The following is a 15,699-nucleotide window of genomic DNA, read 5'->3' as shown; positions in this document are numbered from 1 at the left end:
AGTGCTCTGCTGCAGAGCCACAATCCCAGCCCTGTTATGTATCTTATATGGTTTTTTTTTTTTGAGAATTTTAATATTTATTTATTTTAATTTTTGGCAACACAACATCTTTGTATGTGGTGCTGAGGATCGAACCTGGGCCGCACGCATGCCAGACAAGCACACTACCGCTTGAGCCACATCCCCAGCCCCCCTTATATGTTATCTTTAAAAATTTAATGAAGTTCAATTTATCAACTTTTTGGGGGGGCACAATACCTTTGTTTTATCTATTTATTTTTATGTGGTGCTAAGGATGGAACCCAGGGCCTCGCACATGCTAGGCGAGCACTCTACTGCTGAGCCACAACCCCAGCCCCAATTTATCAACTTTTTACAGTTAATATCTTTGGGGTTTTGTTTAACTTCCTAATTCTCTTTTCCAATTATATGTTTAGGTTTCTGTTTTTCCTCTTGGAGGCTTTAAATCCTAGTGGTCCTTGACTGCCCCTCTCTCTCTCTCTCTCTCTCTCTCTCCACACACACACACACATATACATACATATATATATTTTTTTAATTCTAATTTTTATATGACAGCAGAATGCATTACAATTCATATTACACGTATACAGCACAATTTTTCATATCTCTGGTTGTACACAAAGTAGAGTCACACCATTCGTGTCTCCATACATGTACTTAGGGTAATGATGTCCATCTCATTCCACCATTTCCTACCCCATGCCTCCTCACTTCCCCTCCCTCCCCTTTGCCCTATTTAGAGTTCCTCTAATCCTTCCAAGATTCCCCCTAACCACATTATAAATCAGCATCCTTAAATCAGAGAAAACATCAGCATTTGTTTTTTTGGGATTGGCTAATTTACCATTATATTCTCCAACTCCATCCATTTACCTGCAAATACCATGATTTTATTTTCTTTTAATGCTGAATAATTGCCTCTTTATATTTGAGAAAAACAATACAGTTCTGATGGGAAGTTCATAAGTTAGTACATTTCACTGGAGGGCAGAACTTCCCCATGTTGTGAATGAAGGCCTGCACAGAAAATGACAACAGTTAGCCAGGTGTGGTGGTGCAGGCCTGTAATCCCCACAGCATGGGAAACTGAAGCAGGAGGATCATGAGTTCAAAGCCAGTCTCAACAATTTAGTGAGGCCCTAAGCAATTCAGCGAGACTCTCTAAATAAAATACACAAAGGGTTGGGGATGTGGTCAATAGTTAAGAGCCCCCTGGGTTTAATCCCCGGTAACACCACAAAATGACAAAGTGGTGCAGTACACTGTGGGGAAACTGGTAGAGATTAGGGGTATGTGTCATGGTTAAAAAAAGTTACATTTTTTTCATGAAATAATTATGATAAGGTAAATAAAAATCAAACTATTAGTAAGGATATTGAATATTTTTTTTAATTTTTATTATTGGTTGTTCAAAACATTACATAGTTCTTGACATATCATATTTCATACATTTGATTCAAGTGGGTGATATTCAATATTTAATTAAATAAATTCTTTGAGTTCTTCCAAAAAAAATCTTTTAAAAAGTTTTTATGAGAAACTTGAGCTTTATCCCACCAACCTAACAGGTATAATAGTTAAACTCATTATACGCAATTTGAAGAGATGATCTCTTTGAATTCTTTAAACTTTGTTTGCATACACAGGAAATAGAAAATATCAGAAGAGATTCCTCACTTTTTCTAACAGAGACTCTTCCATTTATCATAATTCAGATAATTGGATCTATTAAAATTGTGTGTCAAGTATACAATCACTCTTTAAATCTGAGTTCTTCCTTCATTTATTGACAAATACAATGATGACTTTTCTTGTGATGATACAAATGGATTTTTAATCCAATCCATCATTTTCATGACAAATATTTCCAAAATCTTATGAAGCTTTTCTGAACATATCTACAAATGTTGCCATCAGTCTTTAAAAAATCTTTAATATTAAAACTGTAATACTGATTTAACATCCTATTAAAACATTTAAACTTTTTTGTTGTTGTTGTTGTTGTTTTCTTTGAATACAAAACAATTGTCAGTCAGCATTAACATACGTCATTACATCCTTAACAATTTTCTACTGAGTTCATTCTAGTGGTCAAAATGTCTGTTATTCTGGCACAGTGACACACATCTGTAATCCCAGTGATTCCAGAGGCTGAAGCAGGAGGATCACAAGTTCAAGGACAGCCTTCAGCAATTTAGCAAAACCCTATCTCAAAATAAAATAAAAAGGGCTGGGGTTGGGGCTCAGTGGTAGAGTGCTCACTTAGCACGCATGGGGCACTGGGTTCAATCCTCAGCATCATATAAAAATGAAATAAGATATTTTGTCCACCTAAAACTAAAAAGTAAATATTAAAAAAAATTTCATGCACCACTTCAAGTATTTCATTATTCGTTACTTGTTTTGATAATTTGTCAAAGAAAAGTGCTTTCTAGTTTTATCAGGGATTCTAATAATGACATTAAATAATCCTAGATCTCATCAGTTTGTAAAGGAAAAAGTTGAATTTAATAATCTGTATTTGTACTCTCTCTTTGTTATTTGGCAGTTCAAAGCATCTGTTTTCCTACTTACACTGCAGCAGAATGCTTCCTAGTATCTTCATTTCATTGACCTATGCACTGAGCGGCAATTTCCATAAAAGCTTGTAAAATGAGCAAGTCTGCAATTATGCGAGATATTTAAGCTTTAGTAATTAATTACAAGACCTCATAACCATATTTGAACTCTAATATTATTATACATAATCCATAAAATAACTCAGAGTGCTTGCAACAGTGTGGTATGGGCAAAAGAATAGACAAATAATAGAATATAATAAAAGGAGTCTAGCATAAACCCACACTTGTGTCAAATTATTTTCAACCTGAGAGCAATACAAATACAAGGGATAAGGACAGACTCTTGAACAAATAGTGTTGGAGCAATTAGATATGCACATAGATGATGGCAAAGAATTTTGACTTCTTTTTTTGGTACTAAGGATTAAACCCAAGGGCACTTAACCACTGAGCCATATCCCCAGACCTTTTATATTTTATTTTGAGAAAGGGTCTCAGTTGCTTAGGGCCTCACTAAGTTGCTGAGGCTGGCTTTAAACTTGAAATCTGCCTGCCCCAGCTTCATGAGCCGCTGGGATTACAGGCAGAATTTTTACTTCTATTTTATACCATGCATATAAATTAATTCAACATGGACCCTAAGCCTAAACATAAAAGTTAAAATGATAAAACTTCTTGGAAAAAAGTATAGAATAGTTTTTGCAGCCATAGGTACACAAAGGTGTCAAAATACAGAAAGCACTAACCATAAAAAATTAAGTTAGCCAATAGGATTTTGTCAAAGTTAAAAAATTCTTTTGTAAATATACCAATTAGAAAATGAAAACAACCTATAGACTGGGAGAAATTATTTGTAATACATGTATATAATAAAGAACCTAATATGCAATTAAGTAATAAAAATAACTTGCAATGGTTAATTTTGTGTCAACTTGACTGGGCTACAGGATGCCCAGACATCTGGTTAAACATTATTTCTGGATGTGTCTGTAAGAACACTTCAAGAAAAGATTAGCCTTTGAATTTGTGAACTGAGTTGCCTCACAGCTCTCTCCAGTGTGAGTGGGCATCATTCAATCCATTAAGGACCTGAAAAGAACAAAAAGGTAATGGAGGAAGGTTGAATTCTCTTTTCCTATTGTGTTGAGACATCAGTCTTCCTTCCTGAAGCAGTCTGGTTCTCAGGCATTCAAAATCAGTATGGATCTACATCATTGGCTCTTAGGCCTTCAGATGCTATCAACAGTTTTCCTGGATCTCCAGTTTGCAGACAATAGACATGTTATTTCTTAGACTGCACAACTGAATTTGTCAATACCTCAAAATCTCATTCTAGAAATATACATGTGCATGTGTGTGTGCTATTAACAGGAGGTATATTGGTTCAGTTCTTTGGAGAATCCATCTTTTTGCAGTGCTGGGACTTGAACCCAGGGCTTTGCACATGGTAGGCAAGTGTTATACCCCTGAGCTACAACCTCAGCCTACACTAATTTTTAAAATGAGCAAAGGACTTGAACAGACATTTTTAAAAAGGACAACAATGGGGTTTGGGCTGTAGCTCAGTGGTAGAGCACTTGCCTAGCACAGGGGAGGCACCAGATAAAAACAAATAAATAAAATAAATGTATTGTGTCCATCTACAACTAATATAAACATTTAAATGAAAAAGACCAACAAGCACATGAAAATATTTGCAACATCAACAGTCATCAGCAATGAAAATCAAAGTCATGAGATACCAATATCACTTCCCAACAGAATGACTAAAATTAAATGAAAAAGACTGACAATACTAAACAAGGAACAACAGGAATTCTTGTACATTGGCAGTGAAAATATAAAATTAATCACTTTCGAAAACTATTAATTTCTTTAAAAGTTAAAAATAGTTTTACTTTGTGACCCAGCAATTCTATTGCTATGAATTTATTCAAGAGAAATAAAAACATATATCCACAAAAAGACCTGCATAAGAATATTTATAGCAAAGTTACTCATCATGCCTAAAATCTACAAATAGGTGTCCATTAGCAGAATAGTTAAAAATGCCATGATATATTCATACAATGGGTATTATTTGGCAATAAAAATGGATATTGTTTGGCAACAAAAAGGAACAAACCACTTATATATACAACTGTATAAACAAATCACAAAAACACACTGATTGAAAAGAAGCCAGATACCAAAGAATACATAACAGATGATTTTGTTTGTATGAAGATTTAGCATAGGCAAAGCTATCTTTTTTGTATTATAAAATAAACAACTTGTGGTGAAAAAAAATGCTTGCAATCAAGAAGTTCAAACCCCCCGTTTTTTGTTTTGTTTTTTTTTAATAATGGGGATTGAACCCAGGGGCACTTTACCACTGAGTTACATCCCAGTCCTTCTTTTCCTTTTTGAGATGGGATCTTGCTCAGTTGTTGAAGATCTTGCTTAATTGCTGAGGCTGGCTTCACACTTGAGATCCTCCTGCTTTAGCCTCCCCATTCACTGGGATTACAAGTATGTATGTACCACTGGGCCTGGTTCAATAGTTTCATTTTATTTTATTTTATTTTATTTTTACCTAGATGGATGTTGGTTGTATAATGCCAGCAATTGATTGCCATTATGGCTTCATTTCACTTAAGACTTATGCAGAGGATTATAATATAGAAATAGTTATAAAATAATCTTCTTTCTATGGATTAATGAGGCAATCTCAGAGGAAGAATAAATATAGTATTTGTTTATGAATATGGTAACTTTTTAGCTATAATTAAATTTACTATTTAAGTAACATAAGTAATTGAGGAGACTATAAGCCTTTATAGCTTCAGGACCTCAAGTTGAAAAGCTGAAGAAGCTCCTGTTTCCAGTAATCAAAAGTCAGTTGCAAGGTGAGGTTATAAAGAGGTGTGGCTGGGAGGTGGGTTAGACAATGAAGGTCCTTGCAGACCACTAAAGAGTTTTGAGTTGTATGTAAATGCAAGAGAAAACCACTGAAGGATTTTAAAGCAAACAACAATGTGATATAAGTTCTTTTAAGACATCTACTTCCACTAAAAGGAGAATTGGGATTGGAGAGGACATGAAGACCAGACAAATGGCTACCAATCAGGCTTCATGAGCAATAAAGAATCTTTTATCAATTAGGATTCCTGGTTATAAACAATAAAAAAAACAATTCCAGCTCATTAAACAGAAAGGTTATATTTTAGGACATGGGGTAGTTTGAAGACAACAGGAATAGGGTAGACCCAGGCTTGAAAATAGACTAGGAAGGAATTTTAACAGCTATAGTTACAAGTGAGGTCACTGCTACAGCAAAATCCTGAATGCCACAGCTTGCACCTCAGCTGCCACTGGCACCAGGCAAGGAATGTGGCCACTAGAGTTAGGACCCCCACCCCATCCTTATATTGCCATCCCTGAAACACCATTATCAACCATTCTTTCTACTATTTCTATTTCTTGGAGTCACTGGTTACGAATTTAGTTTGATATACCCGATTGACCAAGGCTTAGTCACATGCAAATACTCTAGGTATAAGGTTAGGCACAGAAATACCAGGGGCTTTCAGCTTCTGTAGTATTAGGTGGCTCCTCTAAAAGGAATTTCCTAAACAAAAGCAGGTCTTGATGTAAGGCAGCTGAACTGAAAAGATGACACGTCTCCACTACCAGGATGCAAAAAGTGGTCTGCTAGATTGAGTTATTGACGCCCCTCTCTATCCATGCCCTTTGCAATGTAACTTTGCAATCTCCTTCACTGAAAGTACTGCATTTCCTTGTTCTTTGACTTATGCATTGGCCATGTAACTTACTTTTCCCAAGAGAAATTAGTAGATATAATTGCAAGCAGAAGCTTAAAATGCACATGGGTGGATAGACTTAGTGTTGTGTTTCTATCATTGCTGTGACAGGAACATGTGGTAGCTCACCCACTCATTCAAAGACGCTGAGACAGGTGGAGCAGTCTTACACACCTGCAGTGTGAAACAGACCTGTCTCTACCACCACAATGTTGATCATCAGCCAATCTCCGAGCTGTGCTGCAGTTGAATAAGAGTCTTGCTAAGAGCAGCAAGGCCACCCAAACTGAGTCCTATGAGCTAAATAATGCTTAATGATGTATGCTGGAGAGTTTATGGTTAGTTATTATGCAGTTAATAGGCTATGATAACTGACTAGATACATTCAGATGATATTCAGAGAAGCACCACAAAGGTGATCAAAAGTTGGCACATAAGGTTTAATTATGGAAACAAGGAGTCTGGATGATGAATCTGAAGGAACCTTTTTGTACCAAATTCTACCAAGACCATTTGGCTTCCACATGCATGGATATTTTCAAAATTCTCTTTACATTTATATATTGTCTCATGACTTACAAAGCACTTTCAAACACCTAATCATGCATCCAGTAGTTTTGCTGTCATCTCATCCAAAAAGCTTTGCCCAGGGCCCTTCCTCTGGGATCTCACTATACTCTATGACTTTCTTCTTCACAGATTTTACTCCTATGAGAATAAAAGCATCTCTGCATGTGGTCATCTTTCCCACCAGACTGAAAGCTCATTCTTACACATTGCTTGGCTCAATAGCTGAGCCTCCTCTATGTCAGATCTTTCCAAAATCTCCAACAGTTCCCCCATTCCACCATGAGTAGATCACATTGTCCCTGATCGTACCTCCTACTGCTGTTTTTGCTCACACTGGCCTCCCTGGTATGCCTTATATTTAAAAAGTCCAAAAAGTATTCCTTGTCTAGAATACTTTTTTTTTTTTTTGTATTGAGGATTGAATCCAGGGTGCTTAAACACCAAGCCACATCCCCAGCTTTTATATACTTAATTTTGAGATAGGGTCTCACAAATTTGCTTAGGGCCTTGCCAAATTGCTGAGGCTGGCTTTGAACTTGCAATCCTCCTGCCTCTGGGATTACAGGTGGATGCCACCACTCCTGACTCTTTTCTAGAATATTCTTGCTGTAAAAATCTTCAGGGCTTACTCTTTCCAATCTCTGCTCAAGTGTCACATTAAATGCAGCCTTCCCTGACCAACCTATTTTAAAAATACTATTTTGTCTTATTTTCCTCCATTGCATGTGTCAGTATATGACATATGTTTCATTTATCCGTCTTCCTGACAAAATGAGGAAGAGAATTGTTTGTTGACTATTTTATCCCCAGGACCTACGATAATTTCTATAACATAGCTAATAAATGTTGAGTGTTGAGATGAAAGTTTCTTAAGTTAAATGTGAAGTTAAAATGGATGACATATATGTGGACTGACTAGAGCTCCAGTTAAACTCCCATTCCAATAACTTAGTTTCCTTATGAAATGCCAAAGTATATAATTCCATCATCCCATTTTATAGAGAGGGGAGTTATGCAGAAATGAATGGGATGGAGAATGGAAGACAGTTGTGCTCAATTCCCAGTATGTTTACTGTCACTGAAGGAATGAAAGCAAACTTTAAAGGGACAAATACAAAAGCATAATCATACTAAGACAGATTTTCTTAAGAAGCAAAGTGCTTTCACCTATCAACTTTGAAAAGAGTCTACAATGTTTATGCTTAATTGTGGTTGGTAGGGCTATAAGGATTTAGGGACTTTAATACCTTCTAGAAGGATAGATTGTAGTGTCTTTCTCCCGGAGAATAGTTTAGTCATATGTATTGGTATACTCAAGAGCCTTAAAAATGTTCACTTTATGACTCAGTTATTAATATTTGAAAATGGAGAAGATAAATTAAGAGATTATTTATAATCTTACTTATAAAAATTTATTAGAATAAATCAAAAAGTAAAAGGTGGACATTTTCTTTTTTATAAAGACATGGGGCCTTGCTATGTTACTTAGGTTGGCCTCAAACTCTGGAAGTATCTGGGACTACAGGTGTGCACCACTACACCCATCTGATAGTTTTTTAGATGTTTTCAAGACATCAGAAATTCTCATTGTGTTTTCCAAAATATTTTAAAAACATGTAAAATGTTCATACTATGAACCTAGTGTATATATGCATATAGTTGATAATATCACCATAAAACAGGAATACTTAAAATTACATATCCACCTCCTAACCTATATTTCTCTAGAGAACCCTGACTGATACAGAAATCAAGGTGTGTGGAGCCAGGCATGGTGGTACACACCTGTAATCCCAGCAACTCTGGAGGCTGAAGGCAGGAGGATTCCAAGTTCAAAGCCAGCCTCAGCAATTTAGCAAGACCCTTTCTCAAAATGAAAAATAAAAAGGACTAAGGATATGGTTCAGTGGTTAAGCACCCCTGGGTTCAATCCCCAGTATCCAAAACAACAAAAACCCCAAACTAAGCTGTGTGGTACAGCATGTATAAGTCATGTACAGGAATGACAAGCAAAAATAAAGCAAATCCAGATTCAGATTCTATTTCCATTGAGGACAAACTACTTCTCTCTTTAGAATGGAAGCTCAACATATTCTCATCAACACATTGAAATTCAGGGCTGGTCATTATTACGGGCATGCTAGGCTTTCAGTTATGATAGTAATGTTTCAGCCTAGTAAATATATATTCCTTGCCTTTACTTTCTTGTTACCAGTCTTCCTGTCCTGCTACTCCTGAGCCTTTAAATACATACATAATGAGATCATTTCACTGTCTAGAAGATAACCATAAACTCAGGACATATACTGGTTTTAGTTTATAATGGTAAGATATATTTTCTGCTATTAGGGTTACTGGAGTCTTTCAACATTTAAATAGTCTGATTCTGGCTGATGCTGCCATATTGGGGAAAGAGCTATCTATAAACCAGGCTCAGGTAGAATGGGAATTCAGGGACATGTGTACCAGATTAAACAGATCTAGATTTTTTCCAAAAACACCCTTTTGGTTTTGCATGCACCATACGGTCTCTGTCAAAACTACTTATTACTGCCTTTATGAAGTAGAAAGTCTACACAATATATTAGTGAATGGGCACAATTATGTCTTTAAAAAAAAATCAAACATAAGGGGCTGGGGCTGTGACTCAGCAGTAGTGCACTTGCATGGCATGTGAGGCACTGGGTTCGATTCTCAGCACCACATATAAATACATAAATAAAATAAAGGTTTATAAAACAAACAACAACAAAAAGACACAGGCCAGATGTGGTCGATAAGAGTATCACTTGGTAATGTGGAATGGTGAACTGTTATCTTTTCCCAGATTAATGCATATTGTTTCGGATGTTAGTCAAAAAGGTGAAAATAGCTCTAGACTATCAGGCACATGTCAAATGCTAGGGACCATATTTGTCCCAATAAGGTAATATGATCTGAATCATTGCCCATGTTTAAATTCACTACTTAGAATATCCATGAGTTTTATGCATTGACCAAACTGGTGAGTTTAATGCAAAGAAATCATTGTGCCTTCATCTTCCAGGTATTTACTGGAACTACTACTAAATTATTGACAATCCCCTGGGGACATAATACTTTAGATCCTATGATTTATACAGGTTTATGTCCTGATAAGTCTATCATAAAGTGCAAGTATCATTAAGTCAAAAATGTATTTAATACACCTAACCTACCAAACAGCATAACTGAGAGTATTGGTTATTCATTCTTTTCACTGGCTGACTGGCAGTCCTGGTACACTGTTGCTGCTGGGGGACAGCACTGTTCAGAGTATCATATGGCATATTGATACTGAATGCATTCAACTCTCACACCATTAAAAACCATGTAAATTGAGGATTGCATTTTACCAGGAGCCCCTAGGGGCCTGAATAATTTCTATTTGGCCCGTATCCCAAGGTTACTAGGATTCACCTAGTTGTTGAACATACTCAGAACTTGAACGTCAAGTGAAATGAATGTGTCACTTGAATGTCAAGTGAAATGAATGTGTCAAAGTGTTATTCATCTAGTCCCCATGAACACCACTGACTTTTGACAGTGATGTTCCTGATTCCCATAAATTTATTTAACTACAAGCCAATATTCAATATTTCTTTTTTTGTTTTTGGTGGACACAACATCTTTGTATGTGGTGCTGAGGATTGAACCCAGGCCACACAAATGCCAGGCGAGCGCGCTACCGCTTGAGCCACATCCCCAGCCCAATATTCAATATTGCTGGTAAGTTTGGATGTCTTTCTCCCAACACTGAGGTAGGTAGATGGCTGCAGAATGCTTTGGCAAAGCTAGGAAGATTCTTATTACATGTGGTCCTTTTAGGTCTGGCTTTCTTCAATCAATAGGCTTACGCCTAGAAATCTCTACTGTGTCAGGCCTATGTTCACATTTTTTTGATATATAATTAAGATCTATTAACTTTATTCTGTGAAGCTAGTATCCAACAGCTTTAAATATTTGTTACCAGACCACTTCACACACTAATTGTAATCAACACACACCGACCACCCTGCTGCTTTTATTAACTTGCCTACATTGGCTTCCTAGAGTTTAAGTCATCACCTGACCTGCAATAACCTGATACCTCATTTCACTTTCATCTCTTAGTAAAGAAGAAATACTTTGGGTACTGTTAAGGTAAAGGCAGTGAGTAGAATGTATAGGGAACCAATCCAGCAATCTCATTCCTCTACATCATCTCAAATGCATTCTACCTTTTGATGTCATTTGGCAGACTCAATCATTAAGTCCAGGCTTAGAAGTTGAAAACCACGTGGCCTGAAGCAAAATTGGTGTGCATGGTAAAACCAATAAACCTGAATCCATCTTCCTAATTCACCCCCCGGAAATTTATAATTTTAACAATGTAAATAAAACAACTACTTCTGAAATTTTGTCCTATTCAAAACCTACAATTCTTCCCCTGGGCAACAGAGCTAAAATCCTCGTAATGAAAAGTGAGGGCTGAGAATTGTTTACCTGATTGAAGCACACATTTCTTATTATAAAGAAAACTTTAAAGATCATACCAGAGGGCTTGGGGGTTCCTTAATTTTTTAGTTTTAGATGGACACAATATATTTTATGTGGTGCTAAGGATCGAACCCAGTGCCTCACGCATGCCAGGCAAGCGCGCTACCATGGAGGAACATCCCAGTGCCTCACGCATGCCAGGCAAGCACACTACCACATGAGCCACATCCCGAGGCCCATGTACTGGGGATTTAACCCAGGGGTGCTTTACCATTGAGTCACATTCCCAGCCTTTTGAGCCGGGGTTCTCACTAAGTTGTTGAGAGCCTTATTAAGTTGCCAAGTCTGGCTTTGAACTTGTGATCCTCTGTCTCCAAAGCCACTGGGATCACAGGTGTGTGCCATCATGCCCTGCTAAGAGACCCTAGTGATTACAAAGTATTTTAATTCAGCAACCCTCCAATCAACTATATTTGGTTTTAGTAGTCTCAGTCCTGCAGCTTTAAAAGCAACACATTGCTGGCCCTGCTGTATGAAAGCCCCGAGTTCCTTTACTTCCAGGCAAGACTTCATGCTAGGCATGGTGGTACATGCCTGTAATCCCAGTGATTTGGGAGGCTGAGTCAGGAGGATCAAAAGTCCAAAGCCAGTGGTGGGGTGTCCCTGAGTTCAATCCCCAATATGCGCTGCACCACCAAAAAAGTCCAAAAGCTAGCCTCAGCTGTGGGAAGCCATTCTCACACGATTGGGCAACTCCCGGATTGGGTGTGAGGCGCTCTGGCTAAACTGTGTCGGAGCTTTCCCGACCCTCTCCTGGTGCGAGAGCCTGTCCGTGTGGGGGTGTGACTGACCACTGACCCTGACCTTGGAGTGCTGCCCCCCTCAACCTTCATTGGATGTTATGTGAGAAAATTCAGCTTTAACTGGCTTTAAAAAGATCCTTAATTGGCAGATAACAGGGAAGCTCACAGAACAGAGTTACTAAAGCCAAGAATGGTGGCACATGCCTGTGATGCATGTCTAGCAGTGGAGATGTAACTCAGTGGTTAAGTGTCCTTGAGTTCAATCCCCAGTACTCTCCCCTGCACCATCAACCCCAAAATTAAATCAGAGCTAAAAAAAATCTGGTTTAAGGTAGGAATCCAGGTTGTTAAAAATGTGTTCTTAATAGCTAGAATTCCCACACCATTACCATTAACCTTCCTACTTATTTCCTATTCAATACTCCATGTAATGTCCCAAATACACTGTTTCCTTTGGGTGATGTGGCAATTTTTTTTAAAGAGAGAATTTTTTTAATATTTAATTTTTAGTTTTCGGCGGACACATCTTTGTTTGTATGTGGTGCTGAGGATCGAACCCGGGCCGCACGCATGCCAGGCGAGCGTGCTACCACTTGAGCCACATCCCCAGACCCCTGATGTGGCAATTTTTGTGTATAGGTTGGTTAGGGAAAAAAGCAGATTGGGAATAGTAGGCAGATGCAGAATGTCATTACATAACGCTACTCCAGAATGCTGTTTTGGCAGGGGTGGAGGGATGCAGTACCGGGGACTGAACTCAGGGGCAGTTGACCACAGAGCCACACCCCCAGCCCTATTTTGTATTATTTAGAAATGGGGTCTCAATTTAGTTGCTTTGCATCTCACTTGTTGAGGCTGGGCTTTGAACTCTGATCCTCCTGCCTCAGCTCCTGAGCTACTGGGATTACAGGTGCACCACCATAGCCCGCAGTTCAGAAGTTAACAAATTATAGTACTGTTGGAGACAGGCTTGTAATACGAATTTGCAACTAGATATTCAAACCACTCTATCCAACTTTATCAACTCCATAGTAAATCCATAGGGATCCCATATATCCTTGTAATCTGGGTGAAAAGGTTATTCAATCTTTTAAACTTAACAGATGAAGCCAATTGAGAAACTCAAAATTAGTAGATATCTTTTTGTGGAGGTGGTGGTGGTGGGCAGTACTGGGGATTGAACGCTGGGGCTTGGAACCATTGAGCCACATCCCCATCCCTATTTCTTATGTTATTTGGAGTAAGGGTCTGAGTTGCTTAGTGCCTAGCTTTCTTACTGAGGCTGGCTTTGAACTTGGGATCCTTCTGCCTCAGCTCCTGAGCAGCTGGGATAGGCATGTACCACTGCACCCAGCTAGTAGAAATATATCAAAGGAATCCTATTATTCTACCTGGACTGGAAATACTTCCCATAACTTTCAATAAATTCAGATGTTGACATTTGCATGAACGTGTCACTATTACACTTGCAGCTGGGCATTACTTATGCCTAGTTCATGTGTATTTCTATGTGCAGATATACACCAGCATCACGAAATCTAAACCCCCAATATTCTATAATCAGAACCACCAATTAAAACATCCTCAGGGTGAAAAATGTCACATGCTCACAAGATTTTGCCTTTAAGGAAGCAGGCAGATTTAGGGTATGGAGTGATAGCAAGTTGGTGTACTATAATGGGTAAAAGCACTGGCTTTACAGGTTGGTCCAAGGTCAACAACTTTCCTGAAACAAACAACTTTGAGAGCCTTGATTTTGGTTTTTGATGTAATTCTTGCTCCACGTGCAGGGTAGGCTCAAATTCACAAGTATCCCACCTCAGCATACAGAGTAACTGGGATTTTAGGCATGCACCACTGTGCCTGGCTCATTTTAAAATATGAACCTTCAGGGTGATATTGTAATTTAGTGTTAAAAGCACTTCATACTATGTGTGAGGCACTGGGTTCAATTTTTAGCACCACATATAGATAAGTAAGTTAAAGGTCCATCAACAACTAAAAAAATATTAAGAGAAAACATGAACCTCTGAGTGTGGTGGAGCATGCTTGTAATCTCAGTTAAGACTGAAGCAAGGTTCCAAGAGGGCAGTTTCAGTAACTTAGTGAGACCCTGCCATAAAACTTAAGGGCCATAGTAGAGTGCTCCTGGGCTCTTCAGTACAAAAACCAAACAAAACCAAGAATGAACCTTTCCATGCGACAGACCAAGAACAAAGTTGGAAGATAGGAGTGAAAATCCATCTTAAAAACAGATGGTATAAATGGGATTTGTATTATTAACAGATCAACCCAAATACTTTTGTAGGATACATCAATGAGACATGGTTATTCCCAAGGATGCTGTATACCCTAGGCCAATAAATAGGCTGGGAAATTTTTTTGTCCTACCAACAAAAAACAAACAACAAAAAAAGAAGAGCTGGATTGAGACCACCTAGGCCCAAATGCCACCTTAGCAGCCTTTTGATCTATGTCACTTTACATCATGATTGTTAAGTGAAATTAATGCAAAACACATACATACTGGGACATACTGAATTATATCTAAGTGCTATAAAAGCCAGTAGCATAACACCATTACCTATGACATTCTCAGAATTGGTTGTAAGAATAAATTAAATGTAAAAGAACTGATACCAAGGTATTCTAGGTAACCCTCAGGATGTGCGTGGAGGGTAAAGTTATATAACTTCACCCCCAAATCTACTTATCCACTCTAAATGTACTTCTGAGAAACAATCTTAAAACAACAAAAAAACGAAGTATAAATCTCAGCCCAAGAAGCATACCACATCAGGGCCTAAACAACTAACCTAATTACCACAAGATCAAAAGAAAACCAACACTTCTTTGTAAACTGAGTTGCACCAGTATTTTTGTCTCTTCATTTGCATTTATTTAACACAGTTCTCAAAACATTTGAGTGAAATTGGGCCTCCTTTGGTAAGCAAAGGACCTGAAAATATTTAAAAAATGAACAGGCAATGTCTTCAGTTCATCCATGACACAGGTGTAGTGTTCCCTTCTCTTACCCCACATTCTGAAGCACCCAGTTTTCTCATATAGTCTAAAAACTATAACAAGAGTACATATGTGGTGGAATGTATTGTTACTTGCTGATAACTAGATGAAATACCATTATCCCCTTGTAACAGCTTTCAAGAAACAGCCTTAAGGGATACAATGTGTAACTCTTCTTATTCCTCTGCTATGATACAGATTACATAAAAGCTGACAAATCCACATTTATAAGCATTAAGCGCTTGCTGTATTGAAAGATTTTTAGTTCTAATACTAGCAGTACAGAGTTACAGAGCATATTTTTAACATTTATTTGCAAGTATATTAAATATGGTTTATGTTTCATGGACTGGAGTAAAATGGGCAGTTTTGTCTTTAAATTTACTACTGACAAATTGGAATAGTTCTAAGCACTGA

The sequence above is a fragment of the Marmota monax genome, unplaced genomic scaffold (genome assembly GCF_021218885.2).
Source record: "Marmota monax isolate L192 unplaced genomic scaffold, Marmota_monax_Labrador192_F-V1.1 WCK01_AAM20220418_F8-fsc00100, whole genome shotgun sequence".
NCBI lineage: Eukaryota > Metazoa > Chordata > Mammalia > Rodentia > Sciuridae > Marmota > Marmota monax.
Note: the sequence above shows the minus strand (reverse complement) of the source record.